The sequence below is a fragment of the Oryctolagus cuniculus genome, chromosome 12, assembly GCF_964237555.1.
Source record: "Oryctolagus cuniculus chromosome 12, mOryCun1.1, whole genome shotgun sequence".
NCBI classification, from domain to species: domain Eukaryota; kingdom Metazoa; phylum Chordata; class Mammalia; order Lagomorpha; family Leporidae; genus Oryctolagus; species Oryctolagus cuniculus.
Window position 1 is genome coordinate 14,805,237 of NC_091443.1, and position 18,446 is coordinate 14,823,682.

Below are 18,446 nucleotides of genomic sequence, written 5' to 3' on the forward strand. Positions count from 1 at the left end.
GCTGTGCTACAACTTCTAGCAGCCTAATATTTCTGCAATCAGTGTCAGGGTGGAGCAGAAAAAAGAAATAATGATCAGAATTTTTCTAAATTTGATGAAAACTATACATTCACAGATTCAAAATACTCAATAAATCTCAAGCACAAGAAACAAGAAGAAAATTCCACCAAGGCTCATCATAGTCAAACTGCTTAAAAGCCAAGACAGGGAGAAAAGGTAACAGAAAAAAGATACCAGGTACAGAAAAGTAAAGATGGGAATGAGAGCAAACGTCTCTGAAAACAACCGAGCAAAAAGACGGAACTGAAAGAACTTCTTTAATTGACTGGAAGAAAACTGCCAGACCCTAATTCTACACCTAAAGAAAATAGATTTGAAAAACAGAGAGGTAGGGGCTGAGCGCTGTGGTACAGCGGGTTAAAGCCCCAGCTTGCAGCGCGAGCATCCCATACGGGTGCTGGTTCGAGTCCCGGCTGCTCCTCTTCTGATCCAGCTCTCTGCTATGGCCTGGAAAAGCAATAGATGACGCAACTCCTTGGGCCCCTGCACCTGTGTGGGAGACCTGGAAGAAGCTCCTGGCTCCTGGCTTCAGATTAGCTCAGCTCTGGTCATTGCAGTCATTTGGGGAGTGAACCAGTGGAATGGAAGGCCTCTCTCTCTCTCTCTCTCTCTCTCTCTCTCTCTCTCTTTCTCTGCCTCTCCTTCTCTCTGTGTGTAACTCTGACTTTCAAATAAATAAAATAATTCTTTTAAAAAAACAAAGAGGTAAAGAATTTTTCAGACCTAGAAAAATGGAAAGAATTCATTGAAGGCAGACTAATGGGATTGGGAGGAGGACAAGGAGGCCAGAGAAAGCCAGCAGACACACAGAAATGGGAGGCACCAGAAGTGGCAGAGGCGCCCACCTGCCTGGTCCCACCAAGGAGGCCTGCAGGTCAGAGTCATCGGACTGGAACCAACGTCTCATTACTCTTTCCCCTCAGCACTGCCCATGATGACTGGGACCTTCTTTTCCTGTGTTTCTTTAAGGCTGCTTTGGGGCAGGGCTGTCAGCCTAGTGGTGAAGACTGCATGCAGTCAGGGTACCCACATCCCACACCCAGGTCCCTGGGTTCAATGCCCAGCTCCAGCTCCACGTTCTCGCTCCTGCTAATGTGGGTCCTGGAAGGCAGTGGTGACGGCTCAAGGAGCTGGCTTCCTGCCATCCCCGTGGGACCCCTGGACTGCATTCCCGGCTCCCAGCTGGTGTTTGCAGGCATCCAGAGAGTGAACCAACAAATGGGATTTCTCTCTCTTCCCCCCTGCCCCACCTCCCACTCAAATAAATAAACAGGATTGCTCTGGGAAATCTGTATTTCCCTGTACTCACTGGGGATGCTAAATCTCAAAGCTGAACAGGCACAAGCCAGTTACTTCTGCAGATATGTTAATAATCCACCCAAAGGCAAATTGGGCTGCTGTGGATTGCCCTTGGAACTACCCTTTCTGGTGGAGAACTCATTTGGGGTAAGAAAAGAGGCAAAAGTATTTTATTTCTCAGTGTGAGGGCAGATGGAAGAAGTAGAAGGTGGAGCCAGCTATGAAAGCTGACCCTTCAATGTAGAAAAAATGTGAAATGCATAAACATAAGCACTTTTTGTTTGTGATGTGTAGCTTGGAAATATGAAATATCCACCTGGCTTGTGATTAATATGAAGTTGGGCAGGTTCTCTCAAGGGACCAGAGAGTACTTCCAAGGAAAAAGACGTTACAATTGAGCATTTCAGTTTCCTACTGGTTGTTAAAAAAATTAACTTGATTAGACTGAACCCTCTTTAACCCCACTCCACTACTGGAATTCAGAGGTTAAATTCCATAAAACCTGGTCTCCATCACAACAAAAACAAAGCCAGGAATACAGGTCTACTCACTTAAATGATTACTTGAGGTCATCGATCAGGTGAGATCAATGCTCAAAATGGCTAACATGACGTCAAGAGTCAGAACATTCAGAACTACAAGCGGGGTTCTGGAGAGGTGACCACCAGCAGGCTACGCACACACTCCAGGTCCGTTTTCTTATCTTATATGTACAAAGGGTTCCTCCTTGCATAAAGCGGCATTGCGGTCCCCACCTGTTTTGAAATTCTACTTGTAGACTTCTTTTTTTTCTTTTAACAGGCAGAGTGGACAGTGAGAGAGAGACAGAGAGAAAGGTCTTCCTTTACCATTCATTCACCCCACAATGGCCTCTGTGGCTGGCGCGCTGCGGCTGGTGCACCGCACTGATCTGAAGCCAGGAGCCAGGTGCTTCTCCTGGTCTCCCATGCGGGTGCAGGGCCCAAGCACTTGGGCCATCCTCCACTGCACTCCTGGGCCACAGCAGAGAGCTGGACTGGAAGAGGAGCAACCGGGACAGAATCTGGCGCCCCAACCAGGACTAGAATCCGGGGTGCTGGCACCGCAGGCGGAGGATTAGCCTAGTGAGCCGCGGCGCTGGCCGTAGACTTCTAAATTATGTCAAAAGAGCTGAAGAAGATCTGCTCCATGGAGTGCTGCGGTACCAGCAGGCAGTCCAGAGTACACTGCCATCAGAACTAAAAAGAGTCACATGAAGAAGATACTTAGGACCATCTCAGTGTCCAGCTGGCTATGAAACTCAGCTAGCCCAGCAACTCCACGGGCTGGAGGACCAGCTGTCATGGCAAACTGGCTTTTGCAGCCACACAGTGCTTGGATCACAGTGCCCATGTGATCAGCCAGCGTCTCAGGGTAGACACATCCTTCTCCCTGGCCCTCACTCCCCTCAGTCCTCCCACCAGCACTTCTGGACTTCCCATGCCTGAAATGACCAGGCAGCAAGCAGATGGAACACTTAAAAAGCAAGCTTTGCTATGCATTTGTAGATATTGGTCAAATTGTAGATTCCTATAGGACAAACAACCTTAGAGATCACCCCTTCCAATTCTTACCAAACACACCAGACTATGTCTATTGTAACACAGGCTAAAACCAAACCCAGAAATGAATTCTGCAAAATCATGTTTTATTCATTTTAATGACTATATTTTCTGCACATGTTGAATATGGCTTTTCCCCCCCAAAAATAAATAGTACTAGACATGTTAAAGTAAAGGATTCATTCTATTTATTAGCCATTTTAGGGAAAATGTGAACTTTCCCAAGCAATTAGCTGGCCTGCTTAGAATAATGCATTTTTGCTTTTAATAGGATAATGCCTTTGTGCTTTAGTTGACTTGTTATTTCAGTTCCAACTCTTACAGATGGAAGGAAATTTTGCTTTTCCAATTCTAGGCAGAGGATGTGAGGGTTAATCTGACAATTGTGTATTATGGAAAAAGTTGTAGAAAAGGAAGATGGGGCTGGCATTGTGGCACAATTGTGTAAGCTGTCTCCTGTGATGGGAGCATCCCATATGAGCTCTTGTTGGAGTTCTGGCTGCTCTACTTCCAATCCAGCTCCTTGCTAATATGTCTGGGAAGGCAGTGGAAGATGGCCCGTATGCTGGGGTCCCTGCCACACACGTGTAAGGCATGAATAGAGCTCCTGGCTTCCGGCTTTGGCCCAGCTCAGCCCCAGCCATTGTGGCCATTTGGGAAGTAAACCAGTGGATAGATGATCTCTCTCTCTGTCTCTCACTCTCTCTCCCTCTCCCCCCCCCCCCCCCGTAATGCTATGTTTCAAATAAATAAAATAAATCTTTTAAAAATGGAAAAGTACTAAAGTATTTTTGACTAAAGATTTCTATGGTACAGGATTTAGAATGCCTATAATTAACTTACAGGAAAATTAAGAATGTTTTTAAAAGTGAGGCAATTAAGTCTCTTTGTTATCAATATTTAAAATTTGGAATTTAAAAAGTGTTTGAAGTTGGTGAATAGAACTTTTCAAGGCAATGAAAATCATGGTGAATGAAATAAGAGATCACATGCCATTCTTCTGACTTTGTTTTTAACACAAAAGCGAAAAAACCATGTAAACCCAACGGAACTCTGACAACGCCTGATGAAGAAAATCCATTGCCTGCAAGCAAGAATTCAGATTCCTGCTAGTTGATAGGAATGGTAAACATAAATAAAACTCAAGATGCTATATAAGTTTAAGAAACAAAAATTTAATTGAGGAACAGTTTTTTTTTCCATACTATTTGTTGAACTCTTTTCTCAATATAGAATCAATCTTATATGTATAAAGCTAATTGAAAATAGATCTTAGTAAAAAATAAGAATGGGGACAGGAGAGGGAGGAGGAGGAAGGGTGGAAGTGCAGGTGGGAGAGCGGGTAGGATGGAAGAATCGCTATGTTCCTAGAGTTGAATTTATGAAGTGCATGGCATTTGTATACTTTAAATCAAAGATTTCTGGGGGGGGAAAAGAAACAAAAATTTATTTACTATCTTCAGAAATGCTGCTAATGTTTTAGCAACTCCTGAGAAGGTGACCACTGACCATGTTCAAAGATCTGGCTACTTCTCTAATCCCTCCATTCACAGCTGCATGCTGCACAGTGCCGAGGCAGTATAATGCTGCAAGAAAGCAGCAAATGAGACAAATCTGGGTGTTTTTTTTTTCCTATCTACATGCATTTTACAGATGTGCCCTATCTGCTAAGTGAGACGATCTAAGATCTGCATGTCACGCTTACAGCATTATTCTCTTCATTAGGGAGAAGCTTACCAACAAAAGCCTGACCTACAAATGGGTGCTAGCGATCCTGCTTCAGTGGATAGTCTTGGCCAGAATCTGATCATATGCTGAAGAATCCTGCCTTGAATTTTGTAACTTGGCTATTCTATGTAACTACCTACAAGGTCATTTTTCTAACAACAACAACAAAAAATGCTCTCTATTTTTAACAAAAAAAGCAGTCTGTATCCAATTGGAAAGCAAAACCCTTATTTAAATAGATCAACTTAAGGCATCAATTTCCAATAGTAAGAAGATTCTTGAAACAAAAATATTAGCAACATTGGGAAACAAAATTTCACAGAGCAAACTAAATCTTATAAAAGAAACTAAACGTGACTGGCCAAATAATTCACGTAGGGAGAACAACTGTCCAGATGTATAAGAACTGCTTAGTCCTTCTGTCCCAGTCCTGGCCGAGTACACCTGGGAGAACACTGGTCACCACCATGGCTTAGAAGAAAACAGTTTCAATAAGCTCAACTTTTGCGCGATGGATATCCAGCCATGCACATAAGTGATAAGAAGCCTTTCCTAGGGTCAGATTTCTTATCTCCAAAATGGGACCAGTACCTCACTAGGCTCTTTGAAGGACTAAGTGGGGGCCAGCGCCGTGGCTCACTTGGTTAATCCTCCGCCTGTAGCGCCAGCATCCCACATGGGCACCGGGTTCTAGTCCCAGTTGCTCCTCTTCCAGTCCAGCTCTCTGCTGTGGCCTCGGAGGGCAGTGAAGGATGGCCCAAGTGTTTGGGCTCCTGCACCTGCATGGGAGACCAGGAAGAAGCACCAGGCTCCTGGCTTCAGATCGGCACAGAGCCGGCTGTAGCGACCATTTGGGTACTGAACCAATGGAGGGAAGACCTTTCTCTCTGTCTCTCTCTCTCACTGTCTAAAACTCTACCTGTCAAATAAAAAAAAAAAAAGGATTAAGTGTGCTAAAAAATTTGAAAGATTACTTGTAAACTTCTATACCAAACCAATGTCAAATTTCTTTTTATAAGATAATCAAATCAAAACCCCAAAGAGGAGGAGGAAACATGACAATTATTCTAATATTTATATGGAAAATGAACAGTTGAAAACACCCAAGAAAACAATTTTTTTTAAGTGGTGAGACTTTGTTTTAACCACCACATGTTAAACGGTTTATAAATGTGCAGTCCAATGTACAAGGTAAGATCGGTGGGCTGAAATAAGAAAGATTTACACAATGAATACAATAAACGTAGACTTTTAAATTAGTGAGGAAAAGAAAACTTAACAAGCCTTCTTGAGATTTATAATACGAAGGGGAAAAAAGTGCAGCCTTACCCTTAACAAAATGTACGTTAAAAAGTGTGAGATGATAAAATAAGATATAAAATCATAAGGCAAGCAGAAATGAATATAGGTGGCTAATTTGCATAATATTTCAGGGTTTAGAACATTTTAAACTTAAAAAGTATAAAAAAAGGAAAGATTGACGGATTGGAGCATATGAAAGTTTTCAACTTCAATGTGTCAAAAACATTCACCTTAAACAGTAATGATAAAGTGAGGGAAATACTCAACAGAGATAAAAATTAATATACAAATGGTTATGGTCATATTATATATATTCATATCTTAAAAATGTAATGAAAAACAAACACCGTAATTTAAAAAGGAAACAGATGATTTAAAAAGGAGAAGAGCATATGGTTAATAACCTAAAGAAATAATGTTGACTCTTCCTAGCCAATAGATTTAAATTAAAAATAAGAAAATGCTGTGTTTCCTGTCCTAAGGAAAAGACCACAGTTAAGCGGGTGGCCCTGTGACTGGGGGGGTGGGAATCCCTCTGCCAATGAGCCTCTCAGCTGACATGGAGGACAGGAAGGGGCTTTGCTTGACCTGATCAGGAAAAGAGCCCAGCAGTGGCCTCGAGGGCGCAAGCCCTGCCAAACCAATGAACGATGAACTCTGCTGACCATCTCCACAGTAAAACCTTTGTACTCTCTAAAACATCATATTTTATGACACAGGAACCACAGCACTGAAGTGACACGTGGGATACAAAAACTACATCGAGGCCAAAATGGTAACCCAGGGTCTCCGTGACAGTCAAGGTTGCACGTGGTTGATATCTCCTTCTGCCTTACTCGGATGCCCTACAGTAGCCACATGCACCTTTTACAATCATAGACGTGTGTGGTTTATATTGTCTGAGGCTAAACTGTTACACAGCACTTCTAAAAATACACTTAGATAAACAACGCATTTATTTTAGTACCACATTGAAATTTTAGCTTGGATATCTAACTCTGACACTACGAACTGTATTTTTCTTTTTCTTTTTCTTTTTTTTTTTTTTTTTTTTTTGACAGGCAGAGTTAGACAGTGAGAGAGACAGAGAAAAAGGTCTTCCTTTCGTTGGTTCACCCCACAAATGGCCACCACGGCTGGTGTGCTGCGCCGATCGATCCAAAGCCAGGAGCCACGTGCTTCCTCCTGGTCTCCCATGCAGGTGCAGGGCCTAAGCACTTGGGCCATTCTCCACTGCCTCCCCAGGCCACAGCAGAGAGCTGGACTGGAAGAGGAGCAACCGGAACAGAATCCAGCGCCCCGACCGGGACTAGAACCCAGGGTGCCGGTGCCGCAGGCAGAGGATTAGCCTAGTGAGCCGCGGCACCAGCCACGAACTGTATTTTTCTAATCTGTGCTTGTCCTCCTCTTTCTGCTGACCTGATGATCAGAGTGCCAGGCAGGTCACAAGGGCCTGACACACCTTTGCCTGGATCACTGTAGGCTCTCCAAGGCAGGCAATGCTCTCATCCTGCAGAAGAGCACAGGCTGTAAGCGTCATGCCAAACGGAAACGACTGGCGTCTAAGCTGAGCTGGGACCAACAAAACCCAAGTCTGTCTCAGTCTACAGGCAAACCGAGTCACACATACTATACTCCCTGTCCAGGTCACACACATTCCCTGTCTCCACAGGGAATGGAAAGCCCACAGCTCAGAAAATAAAGTCATTACAGAAAACCATCTTAAAGATGAGACTTCCCTTCCTCTTATATGTTATACAAAGCAGAATATCTTCAACACTCAGTTGAATGAATGTTTAGCTGTGGTAAAACAAAGTTTAAGCCAAAATGAATTGCTAATTGCAACCTAAAATGAAAACAAACTAGATTCCCACGCAATGTTTTTCTGACATTACACTTTCCTTTTAAGGTTGTAAATTCCACCTTCATTAAGTTAGGAACCATTGAACCTAAATAAGAACTCTTGATGCTTTTGCAGTGTGCAAACTTTCCAAAGTTAACCAACTATTTAAAGAAACAACTCTTTTTTCATTTGAGTTCAGAAACCTCAAGAGAGAAAGAGAAACTTGGGCTCGAGTCTGGAAAAGCATATGATGACTTTAAATTAATGGAAGACTTCTTATTTATAAAAATCGGCTTCAGTAGCATGCATTAGCAACAGAAAGAACCTCTTCTTTTTTAAAAAAAGATTTATTTATTTATCGGAAAGAGTGACACAGAGAGAGAAGGAGAGGCAGAGAGAGAGAGAGGTCTTCCATCCACTGGTTTACTCCCCAATTGGCTGCAACAGCCAGAGTTGCGCCAATGTGAAGCCAGGAGCCAAGAGCTTCTTCCGGGTCTCCCACGCGGGTGCACGGGCCCAAGGACTTGAACCATCTTCTACTGCTTTCTCAGGCCATAGCAGAGAGCTGGATCAGAAGTGGAGCAACCGGGACTAGAACCAGTGCCCTTATGGGATGCCAGCACTGCAGCCAGTGGCTTTACCCACTACGCCACAGCACTGGCCCCAGAAAGAACCTCTTCTACATCTTTCTCTATCTACCTCACATTATAATAGCTTAGTTATAACAATAGTAACAGACAATTGTCCAGCTCATGCAATTTATGGGGGATATTCAACACATAACCTCATTTCATTTATACAACATTTTCAAAAGAATTGCATTATACCCATTGAATTAATTTTATGATTATGTAATACCTCACATATGAATGTACCATAATATTAACCATTATGCTGACTTGGCAGCATTGAAGTTGTGTTCTTTTTTTGCTGTTGTAAAAACTGACTCAGCACTGCAATATTTCACTGAATTAAAGACTATTTTTCCAGGCCGGCGCAGTGGCTCACTTGGTTAATCCTCTGCCTGCAGCACCAGCATCCCATATGGGCACTGGGTTCTAGTCCCGGTTGCTCCTCTTCCAATGCAGCTCTCTGCTGTGGCCCGGGAAGGCAGGGGAGGATGGCCCAAGTGCTTGGGCCCCTGCACCTGTATGGGAGACCAGGAGGAAGCACCTGGCTCCTGGCTTTGGATCGGCATAGCTCCAGCCCTGGCGGCCATTTAGGGGGTGAACCGACGGTAGGAAAACCTTTCTCTCTGTCTCTCTCTCTCACTGTCTAACTATCAAATAAATAAATAATTAAAAAAAGTTTTTTTTCCAAGGTAGATTTATGGAACTGGAATTGTTCACTCAAAAGGTAGGTATTTCTGTGTCTGGAGATATCTGGTAACTTTGTTTTTATACCATGCTAATACCTTGGAGAAAGGATGGGGTAATAAACATTGCAATTCCAGCGTGCTTGTGAGAACCAATAGGGCAAGTAGGGGGAGGAAGAGCCAACTGCATTCCTTCCATTCCCATGGTTCTTGTGATAACACAAAGGCATAAAATAATGTGGTGAAAATTTGCTTCTGACAGGAAAAAAATGAATGTCTGGGGGAGGGGAAGTGCCAGCTGCACGCTTCTGAGGCTGCACCGTGATGGCACCAATGATGATGCCCTCGGACAGCACACACTGACAATGGTATCAGGTCTTTGCATTCATTTCCCTGAACTTATACTAAGGGGGCAGGATCTGTTGTAGTTTTCAAAGGAGGTAAAATAGGGTACTCCGGAGAAAAATGTCTTAAATCCATTGAGTGTCATGATGTTATTTGTTCTTTCAAAATAAAAAATATCTTGAGCATCGTTGGGGAGGCAGGGATTGCTCTACTCCAGGAGCCAGACGCAGCCCGAAGTCGTTGCTCCCAAGAGTTTGCATTCTAATAAGGAGGGAGAGCTGGCAAGAGCCAGCTGAACGCAGCGATCCCTGAAAAGGGTGGATCACGGTAAGTGCTACAAAGACAAACAGAGCAGAGTAAGCACAGGAAGACCCCCCTGAGGATTTGCCACTGGGACATGTGGTGAAATGAGGTAGGAGCCTGGCGCGAGTTTGAGGGGCTCCCGAAAGGGCAGCAGCCAGGGCTTGTTTTGGCGCATCTGTGGCACAGCTAGGGGGACCAGGTGTGGTGGGATCTGAGGCCTGGAGAGAGGATTCATTAGAAGGAGTTAGCAGGCAGCCAGGTAGAGTCATAGCAAAGTGGCCAAGCAAAATGCTTCAGGCCTTCAGGGAGGTGGGGGAAGCCAGGGAGGCTTCCAAGAGGAAGACTGTTCTGATTTCTCCATTGTAAGAAATCACCATGGCTTCTGGGTGGAGGATACTCAGAGGTGTGCTGGTGGCCAGGGTGGAGGCAGGAGCTGGCAAGAAGAAAGGCAGCAGGGGCCAGTGTTGTGGTGCAGTGAGCTAAGTCGATGCCTGTGACACCAGCACCCTATATGAGCACTGTTTTGAGGCCCGGCTGCTCCATTTCCTATCCAGCTCCCTGCTTATGCCCTTGGTAAGGCAGCAGAAGATAGTCCAAGTGCTTAGGCCCCTGCCACCCACGTGGGAGACCCAGATGAAGCTCTTGGCCCTTGGCTTTGGCCTGATGCAGCCCCAACCATAGCGGTCATCTGGGGAGTGAACCAGTGGATGGAAGATCCATCTGTTTCTCTCTGACTCCTTTCCTCTTTCTCTGTAACTCTGCCTTTCAAATAAATAAAAAATCTTTAAAAAAAAATAAATAAAGGCAGGGAGGCCAGTTAGAAGACAGAGGTTCCAAGTGTAAAACCAACAGGAGCAATGGACAGATCTAAGGCAGGAAGATGCTTCCCCACGATGCAGGTACCCCAAGGGCTGACCACAGGAAAGAGGCTGAGACCCCGCAGAGCCCTGGCATCACCCCAGCAGCCCCACATCCGCCTCACTCGGAACATGTCTTGAGAAGCCAGGCCTCGGCCCCACTAAAGGCTGTTCACTGGAGCCGCCTTGGGAAGTTAGTGGGGTGGAACTGTCCCTGGTGTCCCCAAAGACCCGTGTCCAGCCTCTCCAAAATGACACACAGTTCTGCCAGAGAGAACAGTGGATGTTAAAGCGCATACCATTTCTCATAGCAGAGACTGGTTTGGGGTTAATATGGACCTGGCCACCTCCTTTCCAAAGAAAACCATGCTATCAGTCGGAGGAGCTAGAGATTCCAGACCCGGCTCTCAGGAAGAGACTCAGGCCCTCTCTCTCTAGGGAGGTCGGCACCCCCACTCCCAGCAACCCCCAACTTCATCACTAACAAGCATGTGCTGCCCCCCCCTCCCTCCCCTCCTTCCGGCTCTCACTGTGATTCTGGGGTCTTGAGAAACTCAAGATTACAACTTCTTTCCTTATGCCTGTCTGGCCCCGGGGAAGGCATGGCAGTTTAACAGTGTGTGCTTCCTCTCTTTTGCTATTAGACCCCTTTAAAAAGAAACAGTTTTCATAAACATGTCCCCTAATGAGGCTTCAGCTTGTAACTGCTCATGGGAATGGAGATTCCAAATCTAAGGAGTTCACTTCCTCCGACTTGCAAAGCAAAACAGAGAAAACAGTTAACTGGGCTGGCAGTGCTCTCAGAAGGAGACCTCAGTAACTCCCCGGCTTCACAGCTGAAGGATGTGCCAGACTTCCCTTCATCTGGCTGCCCACGCACATTATTCAAAGCCAAAATTACATTTGGGGCGAGTGACGAAGGCACAATGAAATGCAAACAAAACTCACAGTCACCCACCCCACCTTCCCCACCACACCCTGCCCGGCCTCAGCAGACAGGCTGGACCCTGGGCCTGACCCAGCCTCCCCTCCAAAGTGTCTGGATGTCTGGAACTGCTGCCCACACCCTCTCCCTTCTAAGGGAACCCAGCTCATTCCAAAGCTGTGTGTGGCTCGGGGGCCTTCGGGGACTCCTCCCCATACAAGGTTCTCCACGCTGCAATACACATTGCTGGGCAGTGACTGTGACTGTGATGCGTTCAGTGTGTTTATGCTCCTTCAGGAAAACGCTGGATTTACCAAGTCGCCAGTTCATCTCCTTGATAGCATTTCCCAGGGAATGCTGTGGGTGGGTAATTCCTAATAGGGGATGGAACCACATTTGGGGCACTCTCTAAAAACACATGCCCCATGTGCAGATACGTGAAACAAAAGCTGCTCACAGAGTTTCCAAGTCTGATGCTGGCATAGCGATATCCTCGAAACACTTGGCAATCAATGAGAGTGTCTTCACAGATTTTTCTCCAAATGCCATATGGATTAATCAACTGTATTTTCTGAGTTTCTATTTATCCACAAACTCTAACAGAGCTCACGACATGCCAGGCACTGGGCCAAGTGTGGGGAGCTTGCACTGGAGCTCCGCTGTGCACTTCCTTATTCCTGAGCAAGGTAAAGGGGTCTAGAGAGCATTTTCATGTATTTCCAAAGAGCCAGACAACCTTCTACTGTAATAACTCACAACCAAAATGGGATCCTTTCAAACAAGCAAACCCCCCTTAGAGAAGTTTGCAGGGGTCAGTAAGTGTCTATGGCAATCATACTGTTCCCCCAAATCCATGTCATCTGGAACCTCAGAATGCGACCTGATTTGGAAACAGGGCCTTTGTAGACAGCATTAGTTAAGGTCATACTGGAGATAGGTGGATCTTAATCCAATGAGTGCTGTCTTCATAGCAAAAGAGAACAGAGACACAGAGACGCACACAGAGAGAAAACAGCCTTATGAAGTCAGAGGCAGAAATAGGACTGACGCAGCTACAGGCCAAGGATCCCAGCATTGCCAGGACCCACCAGAAGCTGGAAGGACTCTCCCCCAGAGCCTTCAAAGGGAGCGTGGCCCTGCCACCAGCTGCACTTCAGACTCCAGAACTGAGAGGGGATAAAGCTCTCTTGTTGGAAACCACCCAGGTGTGGTCATTCGTTACAGCTGCCCTAGGAAGCGCACACCGCAGTGGGTGGAAAACCTGAGTGCGTTCTGGCCTACGCGAATGTGAGGCCTCATTGTGGCAAAGGCAGCCGTGCTGTGCAAGGTGCAGGCATCACAAAGATCAGAGCCACCCCAGATCCATCAGTGTGATCTCGGACTGACATCTCAACACCTAAGGCTGCTGAGGAACAGAATCTGTTTCTCGTCTCATGAATGTGGGTCCTATTCGACATCTGCTTCAGGTTTTTTCAGTCACTTTTCATTTGCACTAGTGTACATTGTTTTCATAGGAAATTGTAAAGTAGAAAAATCAAACACAAACAGCGAATCACTTTCTTCCTAATGAAGGTGATTAAAAGAGGAAAAAACATGCAGGCATGGTAGCCAAGCTCCAGAAAGATGTCACCGAAATGCAAATGTCTCTAAGAAGCCAAGAGAGCCTAGTTCTACAGAGCCAAAGCTGGGTGGTCACAGGCCAGTGTATGCTGAATTGCTTGCTGTAACTTTCATTTTTTTAAAGAGTCATTTGACAGTAGAGTGTCTCTATCAAGCATTTCTCTGTTCACCTTGGGGTTGAAAAAAAATGTATACATTGTGGAATGTCTACATCAAGCTAGTCAACAACGCAATATCTCACATAGTTTTTGTGTGTGTGTGTGTGGTGAGAACACTTAAAATCCACTCCATTAGCAATGTTCTAATATATAACACATTGTTATTAACTATCTTGTTAACTATTTTCCATTCCATATTGTACAATATATGTAATTTTAAAAATCTGAGAGGAAGAGAGAGAGAGAGATCTCTCATCTGCTGGTTCACTCCCCAAATGCCCTCAATAGCCGGCCCTGGGCCAAGTTAAAGCCAGGAACTGAGAACTCAACCCAAGTCTTCCACACGGGTGGCAAGAACTCGATGGCTTGAGCTATCACTTGCTGAATTCCTGGGGTCCACATTAGTGGGAAGCTGGAGACAGGTGTTGCAGCCAGGAATAGATCCCAGGTACTCTGATGTGGGTTGCAGCCATTTGAATTGGCATCTTAACTGCTTGGACAAATGCCCACCTCAGTACACGCTTTCAAAACATCAGATTGTAAATCATGTTTAGTGATTAAGACATAAATAATAATATAAACAAAAAGTGCTTCAAAGGACATCATCTAGGAAGTGAAAAGACAATCCTTATAATAGCAAATAATTTTTTAAATCATACATCTTAGTGGGACTTGTATCTACCCAAAAACGGCTACAACAAAATAATAAAAGGCTCAATTTAAAAGTGGACAAAGGATCTGAACAGATATTTCTCCAAAGAAGATATGTAAATAGCAAAGATAACTACGAGGGCCGCCACCGTGGTTCACTTGGTTAATCCTCTGCCTGAGGCGCCGGCATCCCATATGGGTGCCGGGTTCTAGTCCCAGTTGCTCCTCTTCCAGTCCAGCTCTCTGCTGTGGCCTGGGAAGGTAGGGGAGGATGGCCCAAGTGCTTGGGCCCTGCACCCACATGGGAGACCAGGAGGAAGCACCTGGCTCTTGGCTTTGGATCAGCGCAGCGCACTGGCCGTAGCGGCCATTTTGGGGGTGAACCAACGGAAGGAAGACCTTTCTCTCTCTCTCTCTCACTGTCTATAACTCTACCTGTCAAATAAATTAAAGCACACACACATTAAAAATTACTCTTTAAAAAAATAAAATAGGCTGGCGCCGCGGCTCAGTAGGCTAATCCTCCACCTGCGCCACCTGCACCGCCGGCACCCCGGGTTCTGGTCCCGGTTGGGGCGCTGGATTCTGTCCCGGTTGCTCCTCTTCCAGTCTAGCTCTCTGCTGTGGCTCGGGAAGGCAGTGGAGGATGGCCCGGGACCTTGGGCCCTGCACCCACATGGGAGACCGGGAGGAAGCACCTGGCTCCTGGCTTTGGATCCGCCCAGCGTACGTACGGCTACAATGTGTCAGCCGTAGAGGCCACTTGTGGGGTGAACCAACGGAAAAAAGAAGACCTTTCTCTCTGTCTCTCGCTCTCTCACTGTCTAACTCTTCCTGTCAAAAAAATAAATAAAATAAAATAAAACATAACTATGAAAAGATGTTCTACATCATCAACCAGCTGGGAAATGAACAGCAAAACCACAGTGAGACTTCTTTCACACTCACAGGAGAGTGAGGATGGGGAGAAATGAAAACCCTCAAATGGCTCTTCAAATGGTTAAGCATGGTTACTCTATGACCCAGGACTTCCACTCCTGGTGTACACAGTTAGCCTCTGGGGGTTCTGCATCTATGGACTCAACCAAACACAGATCAAAAATATTTGAGAAAAAAAACTACATCTGTGTCAAATATATATAAACTTTTTAAAGTCATTATTCCATGAATCACATAGCATAACAATTATTTACATTGTAGTAAGTGTTATAAGTCATCTAGCAATGATTTAAAGCATAAAGGAGGACTGTGTAGGCTAAATGCAAATACTATGATATTTTACATAAGGGGTTGATCGTCCGCAGATTTTCTAATCTGCAGAGCATCCTGGAATCAATTCCCCATGGATCCTGAGAAACGACTATATACAAGAGGAATAAAAAATGTATGTTAGCATGCTGACTTGCACACAACTGCTCACATCAGCATTGGCCATATTAGTTAAAATGTAGACGCACTTGTGGTGGGCATTGTGGCACAGTGGCTTGAATCACCACTGAGAACACCTACATTCCACACTGGGTTGCCAGTTCAAGTCCTGGCTACTCCACGTTTCTGATCCAGCTTCCTGCTAACATGCCTGGGAAGCAACAGATTATGGCCCAATTACTTGAGACCCTGTCACCCTTTTGGGAGACCCAAATGGAGCTCCTGGCTTCTGTCTTCAGCCTGGCCCAGCCCTGGTGTTCCAGACATTTGAAGAATGAACAAGTGGCCAGGTGATTCTCTCTCTCTTTTTCTCTCTCTCTCTCTCAGTTACTCTGCCTTTGAAATAAACAAACAAATAAATAAATATTGTTTAAAAAGAAGAAAAAACGGAAATGTTCATCAAATGATTATCAGATAAACAAAATGTGGTATGGTGCATCTATGCAATGGAGTATTATTCAGCAACAGAGAGAAATGAAGTATGGACACTTGCTCCATGGATGAACTTGGAAAACATAATGCTAGGACATCAGGATAGCAGAATAGAGAGGAAGCTTAATGCTCCAGCCTAGGGGAAGACAGTTAAAAAAAAAAGTGAACAAAGTCCAATCATAGGGGAGAGTTAGGGACAAAATGGTAGAGGAAACTTCACACAAACTAGAGAGACACTGTGGATCTACATGGAGGGTATGGACGTCCACAACTCAGGACCCCAGCAGCAAAGAGCCTCAGCACCAGCTTTAGAGTGAGGTTAGACCAGACTGCAGCAGCCGAAGCCACTGGTGATAAAGCTGTGGGAAGAGCCTGTCGTGAGTCCAGCTTGGAGCCCTGTGGGGGACAGTGTACCTGCCAACATAGAGGAAAAGGGGGGGCCTGTTTCTCTCTCCCCGACCACCTGGCACCAGCATCCTGTAACTAGCCAGGAGAGGGTAGGCAGCATCCTGGAAATACGTAACAGCTGCACTAGCTCATGCCCATGTGCCGAGCAACCAGCCAAGTGGAGATGCCTGAGTATGGCTGGGAAAACTGACAGGGGGCTGGGTGCTCCTGACAGTGGGAGCCTTGTGTGCTGGGACTGTGAAAACACTGAGGTTGCATGTTAGGGTGCAGGGTGTGGCTGGGTCTTTGGGCAGTCACTGTAGGAGGCTTCACACACTCAAGGCTCCCTGATTCCCTGGTGAGGGTCATTGCTGTGGGATCTGTGCTCACACTGAGGACTGCACGGATCCCTTGGTTCTTGTGGCAGCGCGAACGAATATCACACCCACCAGGGCTAGCGACCAGGCATTGGTCTCCTTGGAGGAGAGGAGGTGAGCGTGAGACTATGCCAAGAGAGCAGATTAATCCTCCCCTCTGATTCAAAAAAAGAAGAGCTTTACCACACTCAATTTGGGTTTCACCTTGGACACTCCCCTCACCCTGAAGCACTGAACAGAGATCCTTGTCCACATTCAGCATACACCTTAGGGTATTCACTAAAAGAGCAGACATTCCACTAATTCACAGAGGCATAGTCCAAAGATAGAAGCCATCACAGGCGGGGGGACAAGCATCTCCACAAATGCCCAACAATAAATGTGGCAACTCAATAAACAATAATAAGGAAGACAATATGACACCTCCATAGGAAGCCAACACTTCAGTACTGGAATGTGAAAATGAAGAGACTGAAATAATGCCAGGTCGGCGCCGCAGCTCACTAGGCTAATCCTCCGCCTTGCGGCGCCAGCACACCGGGTTCTAGTCCCGGTCGGGACACCGGATTCTGTCCCAGTTGCCCCTCTTCCAGGCCAGCTCTCTGCTGTGGCCAGGGAGTGCAGTGGAGGATGGCCCAAGTGCTTGGGCCCTGCACCCCATGGGAGACCAGGATAAGCACCTGGCTCCCGCCATCGGATCAGCGCTGTGCGCCGGCCGCAGCGCGCTGGCCGCGGCAGCCATTGGAGGGTGAACCAACGGCAAAAGGAAGACCTTTCTCTCTGTCTCTCTCTCTCACTGTCCACTTTGCCTGTCAAAAAAATAAAATAAAATAAATTTAAAAAATTAAAAAAAGAAATAATGCCAGAAACGATTCAAAAAATTGACTGTAGGATTACTTAGAACCAGAAGCAAATCCAAGAATTAAAGAAATCCATCCATGCATGAATGAACATTTTTTCCATGAAACAGATTTTAAAGAGGTATCAAAAGGAAATACTGTAAATGAAGAATTCAATAGATCAATTGAGAAATGTGGTGGAAAGCCTTAACGACAGACTCGGTCAGGCAAAAGAAAGAATATCTGAGTTAGAAGACAAATCACTGGAAATTGTACAAATCAGACCAAAAAGAAAGAAATAAAAAATTAGAAAACTAAAAAACAGTGTTGGAGATTTATGGGACACTATCAAATGACCCAACATATGGGTTTTAGGAATTCCTGAAGTCATGGAAAGAAGATAATGGATTAGAATGCCTTTTTAGTGAAATAATTACAGAAAACTCCCTTAATTTGGAGAAAGAAAGGGACATTCAAGAACAAGAAGCACATAGAACTCCTAAAAGACATGATCAGAAAAGATCCTCATCATGACACAATTAGACTCACAGCAGACTTTTCATCAGAAACTCTCCAGGCTAGGAGAGAAAGGTGAAATACAGTCCAAGTCTTAAGAGAAAAAAAAGTCAACCTGGAATACCATACCCTGCAAAGATCTCATTTATGAATGAAGGTGAAATGAAGACCTTCCATAACAAACAGAAATTGGAAGAATTTGTCACCACTCATCCAGCATTACAACAGATACTTAAGGATGTGCTGCACATAGAAACATGGTCATCTCTATGAAAGAAGGCAAACGTAGAAAATCTCCTGGTAAAAGTACAAAGGAAATCCAAAGTAAATAATAGGAACTTTTATGGAAAAATGGCAAGGAAATTTAACTAACTCTGGTTTTTCTACTGTAGTTCCTTGAATTTCAGAATATCCTGTTACTGGTAATCTAGCCACATATTAAGGCAATCTGTTTTTGAATTTTTTTAGAAAGAAGGCATTG

General features: G+C 45.1%; 1 protein-coding gene across 1 annotated transcript in view; it reads right to left on the reverse strand.

Annotated features, from left to right (window-relative positions):
• Positions 1 to 18,446, reverse strand: part of ATP10A (ATPase phospholipid transporting 10A (putative)) — a 181,647-nt gene that overhangs the window by 129,324 nt on the left and 33,877 nt on the right.